This window comes from Heptranchias perlo, unplaced genomic scaffold (genome assembly GCF_035084215.1).
Source record: "Heptranchias perlo isolate sHepPer1 unplaced genomic scaffold, sHepPer1.hap1 HAP1_SCAFFOLD_1099, whole genome shotgun sequence".
NCBI classification, from domain to species: Eukaryota; Metazoa; Chordata; class Chondrichthyes; order Hexanchiformes; family Hexanchidae; genus Heptranchias; species Heptranchias perlo.
Genome location: NW_027138319.1, coordinates 37501 through 42500, shown reverse-complemented (window position 1 = coordinate 42500; position 5000 = coordinate 37501). Strand labels below are relative to the sequence as shown.

At 52.2% G+C, this 5000-nt stretch overlaps 4 pseudogenes; all 4 read right to left on the bottom strand.

Moving 5' to 3' along the window:
- Positions 1-1194: 1194 nt before the first annotated feature.
- Positions 1195-1311, bottom strand: LOC137307755 (U2 spliceosomal RNA; annotated as a pseudogene).
- Positions 1312-2272: 961 nt separating this feature from the next.
- On the bottom strand, positions 2273-2389 carry LOC137307754 (U2 spliceosomal RNA; annotated as a pseudogene).
- A 961-nt stretch (positions 2390-3350) lies between these two features.
- On the bottom strand, positions 3351-3467 carry LOC137307743 (U2 spliceosomal RNA; annotated as a pseudogene).
- Positions 3468-4432: 965 nt separating this feature from the next.
- LOC137307735 (U2 spliceosomal RNA) lies at positions 4433-4549 on the bottom strand (annotated as a pseudogene).
- Between the last annotated feature and the right edge of the window lie 451 nt (positions 4550-5000).

Below are 5000 nucleotides of genomic sequence, written 5' to 3'. Positions count from 1 at the left end.
CCGACTCCGCTTTACCACCGGAGCTAGAGTCGGGCAAGGGGCACCGAAGGGTACCGGAAGGATCGCGTTCGCACGACGGGAAGTCGACTAGCGGGCCGCCGAAAGCGAGCCGGGGGCCCCCGGTTTTTCTGTCCCACCTGGAGACTGATATCTCAGGAAGGCCGAGGCCGATTTCCTCCGGGGACGGCTCGTCGCGTGCGGCAGGACGAGGCGCAGCGGACGGTACCGAGCGCTCGGAGGTGCGGCGCTGCCCGCCGGAGGTACAGCGAAAGTCTGCGAACCGCTTTCCGCCTCCTCTCACCGCACGGCTCTCCTTTTCACCCACTGGCGGATTTTCACCCTCCGACTGCTCGCTACCGTCCGCTGCGCCTGGTCCGGGCCCTGTCCATTGTCATGTTAATGGCAGGGCGGGGCAGGACTGCTTTCACCAGGAACCCGGTTTTCTGGGTCAGAGGTTCCAGGGGACCTGTTTTGTGCGGACTTCCCTGTGTCCGTCCCTCCATGCCTTCCCCCCAGGACTTCCTTCTGAACACCTTTGTCGTTTGAGCGAGGGCCAAAAGCCTGCCTGTGAAAGGGAAGGATCAGCCGGTCAGCCCCCTGTTGGTCGCTGCTGCCAGTGCAGCAGGCGTGCGTGTGTATTCGGCCTCGTGTCCAGGTCCCTCAGGGACTTGAGGCAACTCTCCCCGGTGGTCTCGTGGTCAGGACCGGGCTTCGAATCCCGGTTGGGGGGGGATGACTTTCTGCTGCAGATTAATTGGCACCTCTGAAAGAAAGTCTCCCCTCCTGAGCGTAAAGCTCCACCCTCACCACCACCACCACCGCCACCTTTTCCTCCCCTTGACAAACAGACAGACAGACAGACAGACAGACAGTCAGTCCAGTTCGGGAGCGCAGCTTTCATTTGGAAGCAGACCCTGCTTGTTTAAAGTCAACGACGCCAAGTTATTTTGCACTTTGAATTATATCGCTCCGTGCGAGCGGCACTCAGCCTTGGAGAAGAAAAAAATACCACTGAGCTGAGAAAGTTCTTTTTAAAAAGGTTTCCTTCCACAGCAGCTCTGAGTGAGAGAGAGAGAGAGATATCAGCTTTATTCTCAGTAATAATACACACACACACACACACACACACACACACACACACACACACAGAGACACTGGGAAAGAGCTGATTTTCCTTTTGAATATCTCCCCACGGGGAGCTGCACCGTTCCCAGAAACACTGCAATACTGGGTCGATGCGTGGAGTGGACGGAGCAAGCCCCTATTCCATCTCCCTGTTCTAAAAATCAATTAAAAATAATAATAAATAATATGTGTGTGTGTGTGTGTGTGTGTGTGTGTGTGTGTGTCGGTGTCAGTATCAGTCAGTGAGTCAGTGTCTCTCTCTCTCTCTCTCTCACTCAGAGCTGCTGTGGAAGGAAACTTTTTTAAAAAGAACTTGCATATTGAAAGAAAGATGTGTCTCAAGCTGCCGGGCCCTGTCCATTGTCATGTCAATGGCAGGACTGCTTTCACCAGGAACCCGTTTTTCTGGGTCAGAGGTTCCAGGGGACCTGTTTTGTGCGGACTTCCCTGTGTCCGTCCCTCCCTGCCTGCCTTCCCCCCAGGACTTCCTTCTGAACACCTTTGTCGTTTCAGCGAGGGCCAAAAGCCTGCCTGTGAAAGGGAAGGATCAGCCGGTCAGCCCCCTGTTGGTCGCTGCTGCCAGTGCAGCAGGCGTGCGTGTGTATTCGGCCTCGTGTCCAGGTCCCTCAGGGACTTGAGGCAACTCTCCCCGGTGGTCTCGTGGTCAGGACCGGGCTTCGAATCCCGGTCGGGGGGGATGGCTTTCTGCTGCAGATTAATTGGCACCTCTGAAAGAAAGTCTCCCCTCCTGAGCGTAAAGCTCCACCCTCACCACCACCGCCGCCTTTTCCACCCCTTGACAAACAGACAGACAGACAGACAGTCAGTCCAGTTCGGGAGCGCAGCTTTCATTTGGAAGCAGACCCTGCTTGTTTCAAGTCAACGACGCCAAGTTATTTTGCACTTTGAATTATATCGCTACGTGCGAGCGGCACTCAGCCTTGGAGAAGAAAAAAATACCACTGAGCTGAGAAAGTTCTTTTTAAAAAGGTTTCCTTCCACAGCAGCTCTGAGTGAGAGAGAGAGAGGGAGAGAGAGAGAGAGAGAGATATCAGCTTTATTCTCAGTAATAATACACACACACACACACACACACACACAGAGACACTGGGAAAGAGCTGATTTTCCTTTTGAATATCTCCCCACGGGGAGCTGCACCGTTCCCAGAAACACTGCAATACTGGGTCGATGCGTGGAGTGGACGGAGCAAGCCCCTATTCCATCTCCCTGTTCTAAAAATCAATTAAAAATAATAATAAATAATATGTGTGTGTGTGTGTGTGTGTGTGTGTGTGTGTGTGTCGGTGTCAGTATCAGTCAGTGAGTCAGTGTCTCTCTCTCTCTCTCTCTCACTCAGAGCTGCTGTGGAAGGAAACTTTTTTAAAAAGAACTTGCATATTGAAAGAAAGATGTGTCTCAAGCTGCCGGGCCCTGTCCATTGTCATGTCAATGGCAGGACTGCTTTCACCAGGAACCCGTTTTTCTGGGTCAGAGGTTCCAGGGGACCTGTTTTGTGCGGACTTCCCTGTGTCCGTCCCTCCCTGCCTGCCTTCCCCCCAGGACTTCCTTCTGAACACCTTTGTCGTTTCAGCGAGGGCCAAAAGCCTGCCTGTGAAAGGGAAGGATCAGCCGGTCAGCCCCCTGTTGGTCGCTGCTGCCAGTGCAGCAGGCGTGCGTGTGTATTCGGCCTCGTGTCCAGGTCCCTCAGGGACTTGAGGCAACTCTCCCCGGTGGTCTCGTGGTCAGGACCGGGCTTCGAATCCCGGTCGGGGGGGATGGCTTTCTGCTGCAGATTAATTGGCACCTCTGAAAGAAAGTCTCCCCTCCTGAGCGTAAAGCTCCACCCTCACCACCACCGCCGCCTTTTCCACCCCTTGACAAACAGACAGACAGACAGACAGTCAGTCCAGTTCGGGAGCGCAGCTTTCATTTGGAAGCAGACCCTGCTTGTTTCAAGTCAACGACGCCAAGTTATTTTGCACTTTGAATTATATCGCTACGTGCGAGCGGCACTCAGCCTTGGAGAAGAAAAAAATACCACTGAGCTGAGAAAGTTCTTTTTAAAAAGGTTTCCTTCCACAGCAGCTCTGAGTGAGAGAGAGAGAGGGAGAGAGAGAGAGAGAGAGATATCAGCTTTATTCTCAGTAATAATACACACACACACACACACACACACACAGAGACACTGGGAAAGAGCTGATTTTCCTTTTGAATATCTCCCCACGGGGAGCTGCACCGTTCCCAGAGACACTGCAATACTGGGTCGATGCGTGGAGTGGACGGAGCAAGCCCCTATTCCATCTCCCTGTTCTAAAAATCAATTAAAAATAATAATAAATAATATGTGTGTGTGTGTGTGTGTGTGTGTGTGTGTGTGTGTGTCGGTGTCAGTATCAGTCAGTGAGTCAGTGTCTCTCTCTCTCTCTCTCTCTCTCTCTCACTCAGAGCTGCTGTGGAAGGAAACTTTTTTAAAAAGGACTTGCATATTGAAAGAAAGATGTGTCTCAAGCTGCCGGGCCCTGTCCATTGTCATGTCAATGGCAGGACTGCTTTCACCAGGAACCCGTTTTTCTGGGTCAGAGGTTCCAGGGGACCTGTTTTGTGCGGACTTCCCTGTGTCCGTCCCTCCCTGCCTGCCTTCCCCCCAGGACTTCCTTCTGAACACCTTTGTCGTTTGAGCGAGGGCCAAAAGCCTGCCTGTGAAAGGGAAGGATCAGCCGGTCAGCCCCCTGTTGGTCGCTGCTGCCAGTGCAGCAGGCGTGCGTGTGTATTCGGCCTCGTGTCCAGGTCCCTCAGGGACTTGAGGCAACTCTCCCCGGTGGTCATGTGGTCAGGACCGGGCTTCGAATCCCGGTCGGGGGGGATGACTTTCTGCTGCAGATTAATTGGCACCTCTGAAAGAAAGTCTCCCCTCCTGAGCGTAAAGCTCCACCCTCACCACCACCGCCGCCTTTTCCACCCCTTGACAAACAGACAGACAGACAGACAGACAGTCAGTCCAGTTCGGGAGCGCAGCTTTCATTTGGAAGCAGACCCTGCTTGTTTCAAGTCAACGACGCCAAGTTATTTTGCACTTTGAATTATATCGCTACGTGCGAGCGGCACTCAGCCTTGGAGAAGAAAAAAATACCACTGAGCTGAGAAAGGTCTTTTTAAAACGGTTTCCTTCCACAGCAGCTCTGAGTGAGAGAGAGAGAGAGAGAGAGAGATATCAGCTTTATTCTCAGTAATAATACACACACACACACACACACACACTCAGAGACACTGGGAAAGAGCTGTTTTTCCTTTTGAATATCTCCCCACAGGGAGCTGCACCGTTCCCAGAAACACTGCAATACTGGGTCGATGCGTGGAGTGGACAGAGCAAGCCCCTTTTCCATCTCCCTGTTCTAAAAATCAATTTAAAATAATAATAAATAATATGTGTGTGTGTGTGTGTGTGTGTGTCGGTGTCAGTATCAGTCAGTCAGTCAGTGTCTCTCTCTCTCTCTCCCTCACACTCAGAGCTGCTGTGGAAGGAAACTTTTTTAAAAAGAACTTGCATATTGAAAGAAAGATGTGTCTCAAGCTGCCGGGCCCTGTCCATTGTCATGTCAATGGCAGGACTGCTTTCACCAGGAACCCGGTTTTGTGGGTCAGAGGTTCCAAAGGACCTGTTTTGTGCGGACTTCCCTGTGTCCGTCCCTCCCTGCCTGCCTTCCCCCCAGGACTTCCTTCTGAACAGCTTTGTCGTTTAAAATAATAATAAATAATATGTGTGTGTGTGTGTGTGTGTGTGTGTGTGTGTGTGTCGGTGTCAGTATCAGTCAGTGAGTCAGTGTCTCTCTCTCTCTCTCTCTCTCTCTCTCTCTCACTCAGAGCTGCTGTGGAAG